This window comes from Sus scrofa, chromosome 7, assembly GCF_000003025.6.
Source record: "Sus scrofa isolate TJ Tabasco breed Duroc chromosome 7, Sscrofa11.1, whole genome shotgun sequence".
Classification (NCBI taxonomy): Eukaryota; Metazoa; Chordata; class Mammalia; order Artiodactyla; family Suidae; genus Sus; species Sus scrofa.
Genome location: NC_010449.5, coordinates 14,879,217 through 14,897,977, shown reverse-complemented (window position 1 = coordinate 14,897,977; position 18,761 = coordinate 14,879,217). Strand labels below are relative to the sequence as shown.

Here is an 18,761-nt window from a genome sequence, read left to right as displayed (position 1 = left end):
ACTTCCTCTGTCCCACCTGGATGGCTGAGATAAGATAAATGAAGTGCATGTGTCTTTTTCAAGGAAAGTTTTGTCTAGATATATGCCCAAGAGTGGGATTGCTAGGTCATATGGTAGTTCTATGTATAGTTTTCTAAGGTACCTCCATACTGTTCTCCATAGTGGTTGTACCAGCTTACATTCCCACCAACAGTGCAGGAGGGTTCCCTTTTCTCCACATCCCTTCCAGCATTTGTTATTTGTGGGCTTATTAATGATGGCTATTCTGACTGGTGTGAACTGCTATCTTGTAGTAGTTTTGATTTGCATTTCTCTAATAATCAGTGATACTGAGCATTTTTTCATGTGCTTGTTGGCCATCTGTATATCTTCCTTGGAGAAATGTCTATTCAGGTCTTTTGCCCATTTTTCAAAGACACATGCACCTACATGTTCATTGCAGCACTATTCACAATAGCCATGATATGGAAACAACCCAAATGTCCATCAACAGATGATTGAATTAGGAAGATGTGGTATATATACACAATGGAATACTACCCAACCATAAAAAAGGACAAAATAATGCCATTTGCTACAACACTGATGGAACTAGAGACTCTCATACTGAATGAAGTAAGTCAGAAAGAGAAAGACAAATACCATATGATATCACTTATATCTGGAATCTAGTATATGGCACAAATGAACCTTCCCACAGAAAAGAAAATCATGGACTTGGAGAAGAGACTTGTGGTTGCCAAGGGGGAAGGGGAGGGAGTGGGATGGATGGGGTGCTGGGGGTTAATAGATGCAGACTATTGCCTTTGGAGTGGATTAGCAATGAGATCCTGCTGTATAGTACTGGGAACTATGTCTGGTCACTTATGATGGAGCATGATAATGTGAGAAAAAATAATGTATACATGTATGTGTAACTGAGTTCCCATGCTATACAGTGGAAAGTTGACAGAACACTGTAAATCAGCTATAATGGAACAAAATAAAAATCATTATATTAAAACAAATTAAAACAAAATATGGGTAAAGTGAAAGCAGCCATAGCTGTCTCCAACATCAAGCCAGATTCTGGTTATTCCTGAGCTTCTGTCTCTGCCTAGTGACTTGGTCTGTTTCTTCCCAGCTGAGTGTTCTCAGATTTCCTTTGAAAGTTGCTTGTGGCAGTGGGAAAATGTTTTTAACCCCAGTGAATGAGAAACACAGTGTTTAACATAGCTGTCATAAGCAAGAAATATCATTGAAAATCAGTTTATTTTGAAAAATCTATGGGACTGCTAAATTGTACTCTATATATAGCTTGAAATGATTATTAATTAAATGGCTTAATTTAGGTTTCCTTTACTTTTACTGAATTCTGCTGGGCATTCCCTTGTCCCTGGCACTCTGGTGATTTTTCCTAGTTGAATAGGTACCTCATGTTGAAAAACACAGAAAGAGCCTGGGCTATTGGCTCTGACTTGGATTTGGGTTTAATCCTGCCTCTGTCATCAGCCAGCTATGTGAACTGGGCATATGACTTTATTTTTCAATAAAGGTTTCTCATAACCAAGTGCTAAGAATAAAACAGTTGTAAAAATTAAAGGGAACAATGAATGTAAAGTGTTCAGCATTTTAAACATTACTGATAAATAATGATCTTTTTCCTTTCTTGTAGAGAAGTCGCTAGAGTGAAAAGTGTGAAATGCTGTCTGTTTGGATATATTTGTTTTTCAATGAATCAGGTTGTTAGATGTTCTATACATAAGTAGTAAATTATTTGATAGTTTATAATCCATGGACTTGGTAAGTATGCATGGTTATAAACAGATTTCCAATGACTTTTAAAATATTAACATTAGCCTGTAAGGAAAACTGGCTAATGGAATGGAATTGACAGGCTCATCATTGGTGATAAAATGTGGATTTCAAACACATACTTAATTTTCCTGGGTAATAATTATTGGGTCAACTAATCCCTAAGAATAGATATATTTAATTATTCAGATTTAATAATTATTACTTATCAAAGTTCCAACTGTGTTTTTGGCACTTGCATCTCTACAAGGTGATCATGTATCACTTCCATCCTATTTGAGTCAAGTCATCACCTTGTTTCATATCACAAGGTCCCTCACTTCTAGAGCATTCAGCTGCCTTTCTAGTCAGGAAAGATGATACAGAGAGAAGGAAATTGTACCTGTGTCCCCAGCTGGTGTTGGCTCATCCACTGTGACCTTCTGAAATGTTACCATGAGAGTAGAATCTTTGGTTCTAATGATGTAAGACATGTTGATCTGTATTGTTCTTCTGTGAACAGTATATAATTCAGGGTCAAAGACAGATTGAAAGGAAGAAGGCTTATTCTGACTGCAGTTACACACTTGTCTCTGACCACTTCCAGTGTCATAGAGGCCAGAGAACATGACCTTAGCTACACTCTTACGTATATCACTGCAGATGCGGCTCTAAAATTACTCCTTCTTCATTCTCTCCACCCTGTCTTGCAGGAAAAAAGAAAAGAAAAAAAAAAAAAAAAGAAAGAAACCAAAGAAATAATATTTGAAAGAAGGAGCAAAAGCTACTCAAGTTTTAACAAGCTTATCTTTTTTTTTTTTTTTCATTTTAGGCTTTTGTAGATTTCTCTTACATTCTGTGCAATTGACTATGTGCTCATTTTTAGAAGAGGATCCAGTAATGTCAGTGTGAGGACCACTGATTAGTCGATATTGAAAATTCCTATTAGAGAGAAACAGATAATGAAGAAGAGCCACTTCCCCTTGGCACCCACACATAGGGATGCTCTTTTGTGGTTCTAAAGGGAGTCCCAACTCTGGATACTAGAAATCCAAATGTTTCAGGAAGGCCAGTTTTGGGCTAAGACCATGAGACCTAAAGGCAAATAATGATCTAGGAAGCTTTTCCCAAGAACATTTTCAATGTGCAGAAAGTTAAATAAAAGAGTATTTTAAGTACACAGGGGTTATGTATGGTGTTCAGAGCATCCTCATATCCTGCTCTATGATCTGAAGATGTTTTTCTATAGAAGGTTCTGGGAAAGAAAAACATGGAAAATTTAAAGAGAAACGAAGAAGTTCATAACTATCCATCAAGGTATGGGAGCTCACGAAGTGCCAGAGAAGTGGAGGCAAAGGACGAGAGGACCGGTGAAGCGTGCCAGAGAATGGAGAAGTTGGAATGTGCAGATCTCACATGTAGGAGGCAAAAGCCAGATTGCAGCACAGCAGGTGAGGCAGTAATGGACCATGGATGTGGCCAGAGAGCCCCGCCTTAATGTCAGGAACAAGAGAGAAGAGCTTGGAAAGTAGGGAAGTTTTGTCTCATGCTAGTGCTCCCGGAGTCAAAATCAGGGCCGCATATATGGTTATGCAAAATTAAGATGTGATGATAAGACCTAGAGATGGAGGAGATGATAGCAGGATGAATTTGGAGAGAAGGGCACAGCCTCCAGTGCTGATGGTAATGTACATTTCTTCCAGTTATGGAAAACTACTATAGAAACATCTGTTTAAAAAAATATGACATTCCTATTGACTTAGCTATGTCTTCCAGGTCTTCATCACGGCCTGGAAATAAAAGCATCTGTCTACATGGATATTAGAAGTTTAGAAATGATTTAGAGAGAATTAGTTTAAAACCAAGATTTTAGAGAGATCATAGAAGGATGTTTATTATAGCCATGTTTATAGTGACAAGAAATTGTTAGAAACCTGGGAGTTCCCTGGTGGCCCAGTGGTTAAGGATCTGGTGTTGTCACTGGTGTGGCTTGGGAACTACCCCATGCCTTGGGCGTGGCCAAAAACTATTCTTGATGGATCAATGAAAAGAATTAATTTTTTAAAAAAAGAAAAAAATTTTAGCAACCTGAATACTCTGATTAGGAAAATGGTTCAATAAACCATGGTACCATCAAAAATGGGATATTATGGGGCTTTTAAAGGGAATGAGCTATATCTATATTTATTGACTGGGAATTATTGCCAGGTTATACTGTTAGGAGAGCAAATCAAGACAAAGATAAATACATGCACTATGATTCCATAAATAAAACCTTTAGAAAAAAAATCAGTATGTAAGTGATTATAAGAGCGTGGAGAAAGCTGTGTGGAGGATACATACCAGGCTGTTCACTTTGGTGGGACTGGAAAAAGTAAATAGTACAGATAAAAATCTTTGCAAAATAAATTTTTTTTCATGAAAATCTATGACAAAACATCAACATAAAGTGTAGTCTATCAATATTTTTGTGACATGACTCTATGTATCCATTGATACCTTACAAATTCCTCCAGATTTAAAGATTTAAATACAATCATTCAATACTTCTCATAAGTCTGTGGGTAGAATTGGTGGTTTTAATTGTTTGGACTGTGCTTAGTTTATCTCAGGTGGGCTCAAATAAAATGAGCAGGAATAGTCATCTTGTTCCTTAAGTGACTTAGCTTTGTGTATTTCCCAATTCTCCTATAAGGATTTCAGGATATGTTATATTTCAGTACCTGATACCACGGCATGTACTATAACTACAACAACTAATAATGATAATTATAATGCATTGAGCATATACTGTATGCAAGAAACTACAAAAGGACTTTCATATGCATTTTCTCTTTCTCCTCATAAACAGCACTATGAGGTGCATTCCAAATGGAGACTCAGAGAAGCTAAGTAACTTATCGCCTATGAAGCAAGACCATCTCTTAGTGTTCAGGAAAAAGCCTGGATATTGAAATCAGACCCAGTGAAGATAATAAAAATAATAAAACACAAATGGACATAATTTACCATGTTAGGATATTTAGTATGTGAAAAACCTAACAAAGTTTAATTCATCAAAAATATAGCAGTGATAAAATTAGATATTTTAATAGCACATTATGTTCTTGTCTGCTCTATATTTTGTTCATTAGTGAAAATATTGAAGTGTGGCTCATACCAAGAAGTTATGTGTTTATTATTAATAACATTTGGCTATGGTTTTCAAATTTCTAATGTGACAGAATGTCCTGTTTTTTGGTGTGAGAAAGGAAGAATCATTTTGAGGAGTGCCTTTTCTCTTTTGGTTGGATGTTCCATGTTTATGCCCTTTCATGTTCTTTGTCCATGTTTATGCCCTTTCATATTCTTGGTTTCACCTCCTTGTTAGTTTGTTTAGGCACTTTTTTCCCCTTCCAAATGTACCAAATAATCCTGTAGTCACCTCTCACTATAGTTATCAGTATTGCTGTAATTATGTTATCACCTTGGGAAAATGTCCTATACCCTTATCCTATTTTTGGTCAGTCCTGAACATTGCTCTGGTTCTCAGGTTTTCCCTGCAGCTAGAATTCCCCCTTTTTAAGTAGCCTTATTTAGAGAAGGTTGTATTCAAAAACTTCCAAAATGCCAAACCAAGGGCTTTGTATGCAAGATCACTTTGCAGAGGGAAAACAAAAGGCCGGTCTGGGTTTGGAAGGTTGGAAACTTAAATGTTTTAGATCTGCTTCACTGGACAAGAGTGCAGCCCGGCTGTTAGTAGATATTTGGTTCCTGCCCCCTGGCCTGTGGCCAGGTATCCTGCTCATTGCTTTATCTTCCACCAGCAGCTTTTCCTTGCTGGACTCTTACCTGCCCAAACTACTGAAAAAATGAATACGACTTCTGACTTTCCTTCTCTCTTCAAAACTGGGATTGCAACTTCTTTTAATTTTTAAGGATTTTTACTGTAATTAAATACAACAAAATCAAGCATCAGTAAACAAACAAACAAACAAACAAAACAAGCACTGACACAAATTCAACACAGAAACTATGAATTAGTCTTTGGTCGTTATTGAAATATTCATGTTTCCAAGCTCATTTTCTCACACTGTAGTCTCTGACTTCCTTTTCTGTAGGGTTTTTATGCCACTTTGGGTTCTAGGGAAAAAAGACACTAAGACAGAGTTAGAAATTGAAGAGCTGTATTGAGGGAAATGACTGTGATGGATAAAGGGCAGAGAGAACAGAAATAAGGGGGACCTTTCAGACCAGGTTGTAGGTATAGCATCTGCGAAAGGAGAGGAAAGGGAGGAGGATTGAGCAGAAAACACCTCAGGCTGCAGTCAACTTGAAAACCATCTCAAGCAGATGGATGGGGATCCCTAGAGAAGAGATTTCCTTATTGGAGGAGTCCTGCACTTGCGGGGAGATGGCTGTGTTGGGGTTCCTCCCTCCTCCACTCCCATTGTGCTTAGTCATGAGTAGATGCTCCTTGAGAAAAGCCTGACCATGAAGTGAACACGAAGGTAGAACCTGAAGGTGTGGCACCTGCAGACCATCCACCTACTGGATTGCACTACTCACTACAGGTTTGCTCTTAGGAGGACATGGGAGCAGCTCATCTCCATGGTAGCAACAGCTCATCCCAGGGCACCACTGAGATCCTCCTCTTCACACACATTCCAGGAGAAGCTTATTTATGGCTCTTACAAGCTGTTGTCTTTCCCTTCACTGAGATCTGTGAATGCTCTTCTCCTACCATCAGCCCCAACCTGCAGAAACGAATTCCCACTGACCATCTTAGTGACTCTGGTGTCCCTCAGTGGCACCTTCCAGATGGCCTTGGTGGATAGACTGTGCTCTGGCCCTCCAGGGGAGCACACAGCTCTAGTGGGTTTCCTGACCTTACATGATCTGTCATCCTAGCCTGACCACAACCACAGGCCTCTCACTCCTTTGTGTGCCATCTGCTCTGGCAACTCAGTTATTCCATCTTTGCTCAGCATGGACAAATATTGCATTCCTCAGGCTCCTAAGAGCTATCAGTCCCCACAAGCCTTGCCAAAGTTTTGTATCATGGGTCCCAAGAAAGTGCTCCCAAGGCAATAAACTCTTGCTTTTCACATTCTGGTTCCTTTGACCAAGTGCTGTGAAATCCAGGAATGGCTCCTCCTAATTCAGCCTCTTTGAGATTCAATCTCTTTTCTCACTTATTAATCTAAGCTGGGATTTAAGTGCAGTGATCAGTTGAGCATCCAGAGAAGAGCTGACAAGTCCTGAGGGGATGGATACCTGCTGCTTTGTAGGGGCGAGACCCTTGCTGCGTCTTCCCCCACATTGAAAGTAATAGCTCTTAGTAGGGAGGGACAGGGCACCTTTGTGGCCCCCAGTAGTAAAGCTAAGTCTGCAGTCATGAAGGCCTCCACCGAGATAGCCCTGTTCCAGGTTTTAGTGGCTCTGACTTTAGCATAACACATTTGTTTAAGTCTCTAACTAGTAAGGACTGAAACTCAACTGTGCCTGCTTTCCTACTGCGGAAGAAAAGGAACTCTTTGTAAGTTATCAAAGTGGTTCTCCAGTTCTCATACTTAGTCTTTAACAGTTTGTTAATGGCCCTCATATTCTCACAATCTCTCTGCATTGCAATTTAATACAACTCAGTAATGGCCCGCCAAACTACCCTGTCTTTATATGAAGTATTCCTTCCGTACCTTTCAGGTACCAGAATCCTCCTTCTAGCAAGCCATATCTTCCCCCTGGGCCATTTTTCCAGGTTACCTTGGTTGTAAATGCATTCACTGATTGGGTAATGCCTTGGGCTCATGAGGCTACCTGTGCCCCACCTAACAGGTGAAATGAGGTCCTTCCTACCAGCAATATTGTGAGTGGTCCACACCCCAATCCAAGTTTATCACTGACTTTCTTGAACCACACCAGTGCTGACTGAGTTATTTTTGGACCCCTGGGAAGCAGTTGCCAAGACTGAATTAAATGTCCAAGAGATTTTTAGGGAGGACTATATGTGAAGAGTAATGGCTGAGAGAAAAGAGGCAGACAAGAGCCTTAGACCATGATGCAGAGGGCTGACACTTCTTAAAAGAACAAGAGAATGATGAAAGATTGGGCAGGAAGAGCCTCAGCCAGCAGCACTGAGAAAGTTGTGGCCAAGTTGATTAGAGCCCGAGAGCCATTATTGCCTATTAGAGTTTTGCATTGGCAGAGATGGCCTGACTCTCATACTCCTGATGTGCTCAGACATTGGCTCAAATATTCTGGAGGAATGTGACATCTACATGAAGGCCTCAACAGCTCCTGAAGCTGTGGCACTGGAGGTTATCAGTTAATTCTACTCACACAAGTTCCTCTCAAGGGAGTCCAAGTGATTCAACTATATGGCAATCAAAGACCTACAGAATTCTCTGAGTCATTTGTGGTCTACTCCACCTCTTCTTTGGATAAAGTCCAAGCTCCTCAGACTGTCTACATTAGATTTAGGTTGGCACTACTCTCAAGTCTGGAAAATTTCTAGTGCCTTCAAGAATCTGCGTTCTAATCTCTTTTTCTTATTAGAATATTCTGTGATCAATATTCAAGGACTGCTCTGGGTTGTTTGCCCTTAATCTCATGCAGGTGTGCAGGTGTGTTGCACCTGAAGCTCTCTTAGGTTCTAGCTCCTAGAAGTCAGACAGAGCTTGGCTTGAATATTAGTTGTGTGATGTGATCCTCAGAAAAACATTTAACTTGTGTCACCATAGATTATCCACTGGGAAAATGGGAACAACTGTCCCTACCTCATAAAGTTGATATGCAGGTTAAACAATGCATTTATGAAGTGCCTCATACAGTGTCTAGCACATAGCTACTATTGAAATATTAGTTTCTGGGTGCCTCAGTTGCCTGAAGAATATGCCTCTGGTCCATTGTTAAGTCTGTTTCTACCTTTTTGTGAAGAAGTTCAGCTACCTCATACACCTTTCCAAGGTAATAGCTAGAACTACCTGCTTTACATTAGTTCCCTCCAAGATTCCTACCTGAATTCTATCTTCCCATATTTAAAAGCTGCTTTTTAAGGTTAACCCATTTCTACATTTCTATTCCACCCCTGAGGGATATTTCTTGAGGTCAGTTCATTTTTATATCAGGGAAAGTTGATGTCACATCCTGCTGAAAGAGTGAAACCCTGACTTAAGTCACCAACTCTGCCTACATCCCCACATTCTCTCAGGGTCCTCCCTTCAGGACCCACATCCACTTGCCCATCTCCCACCCTCCTGAATAGATGTAAAATGTTGTAATATTTAAATGTTCTCATTGTGAATGGTTTCCAAATGAGACAGGTTGGGGGGGTGGAGGATGCGCTGGGGAAATGCTGTAAAATTGGGTTGTGATGATCACTGTACGGCTATAAATGTAATAAATTCATTGAGTAATTAAAAAAATGCTTTCATCTTGCTGAAATTACAACAGGCATTTTTTTGGGGGGAAAGAGCATTGTTGTTCCTTTCCTCATTCCTCCTCATGCTTACCACTCAAAATACACATGTTCTGGGCATATGCCGGCACAAATACACAGACATACTGACTTTAAAAGAGGCATATTTTTGCACTCCTTGACATCTGCTTATGTTGGTTAAACACACAAGTCTTCTGTTCATATTTCAACATGGTCAGAAAACACACTTGAACGTGTCAAAGTCTGAATGTGTACTCCTTAATAAGTGATGGAAATTGTTGCCAGCACAATCCAGCATCAGTTAGGTCACTTAGGGACTATGGCTGAAGTGAATGGGGAGGGGCTGCTTGGAAGAGGCCATCGTCAACTGGGTTGGTGGGCAGCAGATAGACAGTGTCCTGCCGTCATGCCCTCCCCTGATAGTTCTCTTTCTACCCTTTTTTTTTTGCTCCTTAAGAAAAATCAGATCAGTTTTTCTGTCAAGACTAAAGTAAATTAAGAAAAATCAGGATTGATTTTTCACTGTGGAAAAAGTGAGGCATAAAAGTAGAGACTCTTTTTCACTCTGTCCTGCCGTTTTGCCATCAATCTATGGAATAACATGTGTGCTCTGCTTATACACATTTGAGGACAGTACATACTATCATGGAGACTATACTGATTTAGGAGTACCTAAATTTACAACTGTAATATGGCGTCACCCCTGGCTTTTATGCACAGAAAGTGGCACAATTTCCTTCCATTTTCCTCATTTGCATGTTGAAATTCTTTTCACAACTATCATTCATTTACATATACATATTCAAATGGTTGTTGGATTCTTTTCACAGCATTGCATTTTATGAGGCAGGCTACCTTCATCCATATTTTATTGCAAAGAGATTACCATTACTCTTAGGTATTTTAAAATATGAGCAATGGTTGCTTACAAAACAGAAAAAAAAATTAAACAACCTGAAACACACAAAAACAACCCATCAAATTCAGATGACTAGAAGTATGGCTGGAAGGTTACAGCGTCCGTTCAAACCAAACCCTTTAGCAGTGATTGCGTTGCCTTTAATTCTGTAAATGACAGTCTCCCAGCAGGCTGCACTATTCTGATCACCCTCACATCCTGGCTATAATTGGCTGCCCATGAAACTCTGTTGCAGACAGCCTTGTTAGCTCATGGGGAAGAATGGTACAGGCAACACATCAAAAGGTTGAATGTGGAAAAGGAATGAAAGACCTTAGCAGCCTGCTGCATCCTGGTAACTGAAGAGCAGGAAAATCTTTGTGTGCATGTGTGTGTGTATGTACGTGCACACAGCATCCCTTAGGCTGAGAACTGCCAAGTGAGGAGAAATAAGCACGTGAGAGAATACAGACACTGTGAGACAAAAGCAGTAGAGTGAATGCATACTGGCAAAGAGTGCACAGTTCACAGAATAACTTTCTGATCGTTGCATTTAATCTGTTAGTGCTGCTACCCAACACCTGTGCAATTATCTCCTGATCATAGTTATCAATGGATTTGATTATTACAGTCCAGGAGTTCTGAGGCTTTGACTTTTGCCTTTTCTTTAAATCAGGGTGTGTGATCAAGAATAAAACATTTACAGTTGTAATTCTGATTTCCAAGGGAATTTGAAAGTATAGGAAAATGTAAAGAAAATTACTCTTAAAAATAGGGAGAACCAGAATTTGATCCCAGGTTTATTAATTCTTGGCTGTATAGCACTGGGGGAAATTATCAACCTTTCAACCAGAGGTTGACTCAACCATTAAATGGAGATTGTAATGTCTACTTTGTAGGGTTTGCTGAAGACTAAATAACTTGCTGAGCAAGTACTATATAGGCTCATGTTTCTTAGGAGACAGTTGTAGTTTTAGACATTGCTATTTCTATTTGTTGTGAGAATTTACTTTACAGGCACTAAGAAAGAGACTCCCTTTAACCTGACTTTATGGCCAACATTAGCATGGTTGAATAATTGATGATATCTTTCCTGTTCTCTTTATAAGGAAAAGAGGAAGAAACATCTTCCCAAGGTGGATCGGAAGCACAGAACATCAGGAAGAAATATAACCCATACATAGTACACTCCACTAACATGTGGGGTATCTTTTGCTCACTGTCTGCTTATGGGATCTCTTCCTGACCCCAATACTAATCCCACAAATATGCTCTACTCTTCCACCGAGTGTTATAAAATGTGATGTCCCCATTTTATAAAGAGGGAAGAAATGATCACCATTGTCCTTTAATCATAACAATAGTTTTTTAGTTTCCTCTTTGAAGTAGAAGCTATGTGCTATCCAGATTATCCCCTTGGGGACCAAGGAACTTATTCCCTCAACCTGCCAGGAATGTCTGCTGCTAATGACTCACAGCTGAGTCTTTCCCTGGGACTTTCAGCCAACAGGAGCTGATGTACCCAAGTTGTGTCCCTTTCTTGTGGCAGCCTTTATCCAATGACTCATGGATGCAGAGTATAAATGGTAAACCCTCTTGCCTCAATATGGGACAGCTCTGAAGGGCCATTGCAGGTCCAGAACTTCCCATGAAATCAGATGACCCTTTACTGGAACTGCACTGCAGTCCAACTTTTCCTTCCACACTCCTCCTTTCTTCAATCACTGATAGGAACTGTTCCAAGAACACTCAAATGTCAGTTAGGGTCCTTCAAAAAGCCGATTCCAAACTAGAATCAGATATGTAAATATGTAATGGGGTAAATGCTTATGAAAGAGAAAGAGCAGAGGAGGTAGGCAAGCCTTCAGACTGGGCTGCCAGCCAGATACCTATATGAAAGGAGAGAGGAAAGCAAGTAGGATTGAGTAGGAAAAGCCTCAAACTGTGGTATAACTCTGAAAAAGTCTCGGCCAGGCTGATGAGGAGACCCAGATCAATTTCTGACCATTAGAGGAGCCCTGAGTTGGGCAGAAATATTCAAGCTCTAGTACTCCTGCTGTGGTAAGTCACTGACCTGGAGAAGACCAAAGAGACCATGGTCGCAGTATGAATGCTACACAAACACACAAAAATGAAGGTGTGACATCTAGAGGCTCTCGTCCAACCTCTTTCCTTGTAGCAGGTTGTTCTGAGGGTAGATCTGAGTGAGAGTTCCATGGTCACCAAATTTCCTTGATTATTCACCTGCAATGAACATCTCTATCTCATGGTCTTTCAGGAAACCTAATATGAGACAGTTGGTATCGGGAGTGTTCTGAGGAATTCTAAAATGGGATGTTGAAGCTGGATTGTGCATGCACTGGCTGGTAATGAAGATTCTATCACTGGTTGTGGGTGAAGTGCTCACAATCTCTGGCATGTGGCAGCTGTGCAACTGTTTAAATTTTGCTGATGGTAAACTGGGATGAGATATTGATGGAAAGGAATGCAATGGCAGTTGTGCCAACGCAGGCATTTGAGAGGATGGAGCAGTAGTACCATAAAAGACATGAATCAGAAGACTGTTGCTGAGTGAAATTTTTGCACCAGAGAGAGACAATGAAAGGTTGAGAGTGATTAATCACCCATTGAAGGCCAAATGTGAAAGTCCGAGGGTCTTTTGGCAGCACATAAAGAGACTCTTATCTCCTAGAGCCAGAGGGCAGATCAGACCAAGGATCAGTCCTAAGACTTAATTATAAGGATAACAAAGCTCCAGAAAAGGTTAAATTCTCAATTCTGGAAAATCTGCTTTCCCAAGGTCAGGTTCTGCTTTTCTTGTTGAGAAAATAAACCCTTTAGTATTTAAAATCAATGCACTCAAAAATATGAAAATTCCAGATACTTAGAAAATCTTGGGACCTGCAGGAGTAGCCCATTCCCGCCTATTAATCACCAACCCTCCCTCTGTCTTGAAGACAATGAGGACACTTCTGCCTTGCAGGACAGTATTCAATCATGTTAGAATCTATCCCCTCTTCTGCTTTCTTGGCCACTAGACCAAAAATCAGGGCCAAGTTTTTATATAACTTGCTGGGAAGTACTGGACCTGATAAGGAAGGAAAGAATTATACTCTGAAAGAGCATAGGACCTAGTCAATACATACTGGCAAGAACTAGGTGGCATGGTGGAACTGAATCCCAAAGGTTCTAGACCACAGTGTTAGACCATAAAATTAGCTAAGGGAGAGTTTATCAATATGGGGGCACTCTTCTGTGACATAGAATTTAAAGCTTGTAAAGCCCTGAAAATGCTGGTGGGATGGCTTGAAGAGCTTGGAGGTAGTAAAGACCAACACTTAGAGGAGAGGAATTACAAAGCTCCCTGGCCAGAGTGATGTTAATAGAGGGTGGACCTAGAGGGGGTAGTAGAGGAGCACTGTGAGGGACACGGAAGTAGAAGACCAGTCACAGCAGTGTGGGCTATGTTCATCTCAATTACCTTCTTCTTACACGTTTCCCCTCATGACCCTCCAGAATCTGAAGATGCTGCTCCCAGATGGGATAAAGCTACTATACAAAGCAGGTTGATTGAGTGGCACGAGCAGTGGCTTGTAGTGGATGCACTGTGGTGAACTGCCCAACCCAGAACCCAGGTACTCATTCTTCCACCTGCCAGGAGAGCTGGTGGCTGATCATAGAAGAGTCCTTTCCTGGAAGTAATTAGTAGCTGATGGGAGTTGCCTTTCTCAAGATTTGACCTGCATCCAATGACTAATTGATATGGGAATACAAAGGGGTGGCTTTTTACCTCAATTCAGGACAATGCTGAAGGGCTATGCCAGCTTCAGAGCCCCCTGTGTGATCAGTTGAGACCTTTCTTGCAGCAGTGTCCTTGTCCAATATTTCCTTCTACGCAGTTGCACTTCCTTCACTTTCCCAGAGGTCCTAGTTCTGAGAGAACTCCTCCACAAAACTTCCTTCAGACCACTTTCTGGATAACATAACAATGACCAATAACTGGGTCAATGTTGATGGTTCTCCATCTTTGACTTTGTCTACAAGCCAAGCCCAGTAGCTCCCACATAAAAAATGTTTAGTAAATATTTTGCAGTGTTAAAATATGTGCCAACTAACAGTGTTTTGGTTGGCTCATGATACTTTGAGAAGTCCCATCCAAAAGACTTTTATGATTCTACCGTGTCCTTTTTTCTCTTAAAAGATTTTGTCAAAAATAAGGACTAAACTCTAAGGACTACAATTCGCCCCCCCTCACCTTCTCCACCCATGGTGGCTTCTTCTAAATCAAGGGATGACTTCTACTAAGAAATCTCAGTTTTAAGAAATCCTTTCTGCATTATTATAATTTGGATGACTTATAAGTGGAAAGTCCTCTTGCACCCCAAATCTAGTGGGTAGTATTTCCAGTACTGCATTTGGAAGTCAATAGAAATGCTTTAACCAGAGCTCCAAACAAAATTCCTTATGCTTTTTTGTGTATTAGAAATATTTAGGGAAAAATAATTATTTTTAAAGCAGTTACAGATTTATAGGAAGTTATAAAGAAACATACAGGGAATTTCTATGCATCCTATAAGAGGAGGTATATTTTAAAATTTTCTAGGAATTAATGTGCTAATGTTAATATATATGTATATATATATATATACACACATATATATATTTAATGAGACTGGGTGAAGCAGGAATATGGGATATTAAGGCAGAAAATAGTAATATTGATATGTTAATGACTCATTAGGTTTTCCCAAGAGCAGCTAAGTGTTGCTATGTTTCTAAAGGTGTTCTGTTTGGACCAAAATCAACGACAAAATCCTCACAAGTATGTGGAACCTGAGACAGTAAACATACTTCTCTGGTATTTAATTAACTCTACAGAATATAAGGCAAGTAAACTTTATTTCTAAAGGAAAAACAGAAATCACAGCTATTAGAAAGCATCATTTCAAGGCACACATGCACACTTGCACACTTGCACACACAGACACATACACACGTGCAAAATTAGTAGCTAACTGGATTTTAAATCTGAAATATGTTCAACTTATGTGTGCTGCACTTCTAATTATCTTGGTCTTTTCATGGCCAAAAATACCAAATATTACAGAAGAGCTTCTTACAGTGTTTGGCAAAATTCTTCGAAACATAAGACTAATTCTGACATCTCATTTTTTTGCATCAAAACCTTCTCCTAACCCCCAATAGTTCTGTTTTCACTGTATTTGAACCCTTATGGTGCTTTTCAGCCCTTGCTCTTCTACTTCATCACTATCTAAAGTGACTATATAGCCTAGAATACGTGAAGTGGTCATATCAGCAGTGATAAAATACAGATTCAAATGCTTTCCACATGCATTATCTTATCTCATTGATCAACAACCCTGTGAGGCAAGTATCATTTCCCAATTTAACTACACATAAAGTATACCTGAAACTAACATAATATTGTAAGTCAGCTAAATTCAATTGAAAAAAGCAAGTTGAGGGTTGGAGTGATGGAGAGATTTACCTTAATTCAAAGAACTAATTAGTCACAAGATCTGGATTAAGATGCCTGGATTTCTACCTCTATGCCCAGTGATCTTTCTTCCCTACCACAGCTATCCCACATGTAATCAGGATATTCTCAAATGTTCATGCTTCCTGACATTATCTCTAATGAGTATTTCAATAAAATGGGTAAATGCCCCATATCCCATACTCTGGGCACCTCTGGGCACTAAAATATTTCCAAGACTGATAGGGCCATCCCTTTTGGCTCTAGTGCCAATTTTTTTGCTTCTATTCCCTTCTGGAATTTCTGTTCTGCATTGTGTGTGTTTGACTCAAGTCCTCTTTCTGGATGGACAGGTAACTGGGCTCTCACCAGTGGAAGGTAGGTGGAATTGACAGGTGTCTCTTCCAAGCATGAACTAGAGATATTCCTATGTGTGCTCCTCTGTGCCTTTTCCTTCTTCCCAAGGATAGTAAAGGCCACATCAACAACTATATTAGAAGCCACATCTTGTAGATGGAAGCCATGACCTTAGCCTGGATTCATGAATAATCAAGCAGAGGGAAGCCATGCTCTGAACTGATACAACCTAGATCCTCACGTGAGTGAGAAATAAATTTCTATATTCCTTAAATCACTAATTTACTCTTGTTGTATTCTAATTTAATCTTCCTAACAGAATATACCCATTAAAGTGGATCCCTATCTTTCCTTAAAATAAATTCTATCTTTACCTTAACCCAACCAGCTTTCTCAGTAGTATGTTATATGCCCATTACACTTTGTAGGATGATATGGAATGCTGGAAAAAGCATAGGCCCTAAGATCAGGCAGACTTGGGTTCAAGTGTGAATTACATACTGTTAGCTATGTAACATTGAATAGGTAGGCTAATCTCTGAACCATAATTTCATTTTATGATAAAAAAGGGGTGTTTGGGAAGAAATAAATATATATATAATGCCATATCACAGGTTTTCTGAATATTTGGTACATGGTATGCAAACAATAACATTAGCCATAGTTATTTCTCATGGAGTACATGTTTTGGGTTTTCTCTTGGTTAAAAATATATTGTGGATCATGTTCCAAGAGGAATAGACAGTCAATCCTCAGAGACCGCCTACCTCTAATGTGAGATGTGGATATTTAACTTTCCCTGCTTATTTTCTCTCTTTTAAATTTTGTTTTTACCACCCAACACTCCTTTTTAACCTTACATGTACATAATGTCATCATCAGTCCTTTCCTATCCAGGAAACTTGGTTTCCAGCTCTGATACCTTGTCCTTAAAAAGCACTCAACAGTTTTCATTAATCTTAACTCTGATAAACTTATGTATTAACTGACATCATTTGAATTATTAGTACCTTCATTTTCCAACCTCCAAAAAGCTAGATGAAAATTTTGGTGGAAGAGAAAAATGACTCATGGAAAGATGCCACAAATGTAGAAGGTACAGTGTTAATATGGTAAGCGAGTTAAGATTTCAATTCCTTAGAAGTATTTTTTTTTCTTTCTTAACACGTTTAAAGTATTTTTTTCCTGTATTTTCTGGTAAATACAAAAATGTTTTAAAAATATTAGCATTAAAATAATCACAGATCATCTTAACACCCATTGTTGTCTCTCTTATTTTTATTTTTTTCAGGGGCCACACATGCGCAGCATATGGAGATTCCCAGTTGAATGGGAGCTGGAGCTGCTGGCCTAGGCCACGATCACAGCAATGCCAGATCCAAGCTGCGTTGCAACTACACCACAGCTCACAGCAACACCAGATCCTTAACCCACTTTGCGAGGCCAGGATCCAACCCATGTCCTCATATATACTAATCAGTTTGATTACCGCTGAGCCACAATGGGAACTCCTTGACACCCATTGTTAATATTTTGGTCTAATTATTTTATTCTCTTTTCAAACACACACACACACACCACACACTCATACTGTTTTGTTTTGTATTTCTTTCTGCTATTTTCCAAATTTGAGTTCATACCATTTAGTTTCATATTTTTCTATTTTTCTCTGAATATCATGTAGTAAACATTTTTCTACCCAAGGAAAATTTCCAGGGCCCAATTTACATTATGCCACAGTATCCATTTAAATTTGCAGTGAGAGTCAGAGAAAGTTTTGAATTCCAAAATCTTCTTTTGTGGCAGCCTTTCTGCAGCTGTTATGAGAAATGCTGCTTTTGTCAAAAAATTCTCTTGGCTCTTATCACCTGACTGTCACTTATTCTACAGAGCTAGTAGTGCTATTAGCCAGTGGGGAATCCACAGGAGTATTCTCTGGAATGGAAATAGAAAGTCCTATGGTTCATTATCAGCAGATTATCTTTAACTTTCCCTTCAAACACTCACAAATAACACATAAAACTCTTATGTCCGGGCTTTGAACTACATTTTACTTTTCTTTCAGGTATCATGATTTAAAAGTATGGCTTAATACCAAAAATTCTATAATATACTAAAGATAATGTTATCAAGGAAGGATAATAACGGTGACTTTCATAATCTGGTGGGTTTAGGTATTCTATAGAGAGATGGGACATGAATGAGACCCTGGAAACATCCAAAACCACAGATTAAAAGTCATGGAAGATAGAAGATATCACGCTAAATGTGAACAACATGTCTTATGTGAGATGAGATAGTAAAATTATTGCACTGCAGCTAACAGATGCAGGGGGAGGGTAGGGAGGAAAGAGTGTTTATATTTTTAGCCTACAGTTTATACTATCTCTCCCTTTCCTCATCAGACATGCCAAGAGCACTTAGTAGATTCATAATGCTGAACTGGCAACTGAGTTTGAAGGCAGGGTGGGTAGCAGGGAGATGAAAACCAAGGGACTCCATTAGAAATTGCCTCTGCTACCTCATTAATCTCTTACAGAAAATAATACATGCAGAACTCAGGCTACTGAGGTCTCCAAAGAATATCTTTTTTTTGTAGGGTTATAACAAATTAAAGAAATAAATTAAGTCACTAACCCAGCAGGGAAGTACTTGAAATCCTGGGCTCTGTAGTCTTTATTGCTGTTCTGGAATTATAATAACAAAAGGGCCTTTTCTTAAAAAAAAATATATCATGTGTACATGTAAGTTTTTACTGTCATTTTTCCATTTTGTTATTAGTATTAGTGCACTCCCAAAGGCCTGTGCCCCTGATCCTA

The 18,761-nt window shown here is 39.4% G+C and overlaps 1 long non-coding RNA gene across 1 annotated transcript in view; it reads right to left on the bottom strand.

Annotated features, from left to right (window-relative positions):
- LOC106504333 overlaps nucleotides 931-18,761 on the bottom strand; it is a 201,704-nt gene continuing 183,873 nt past the window's right edge. Inside the window, exon 3 of the long non-coding RNA XR_002346334.1 lies at nucleotides 931-14,061. This is a non-coding gene — a long non-coding RNA (uncharacterized LOC106504333). The remainder of the gene's footprint in view (nucleotides 14,062-18,761) is intronic.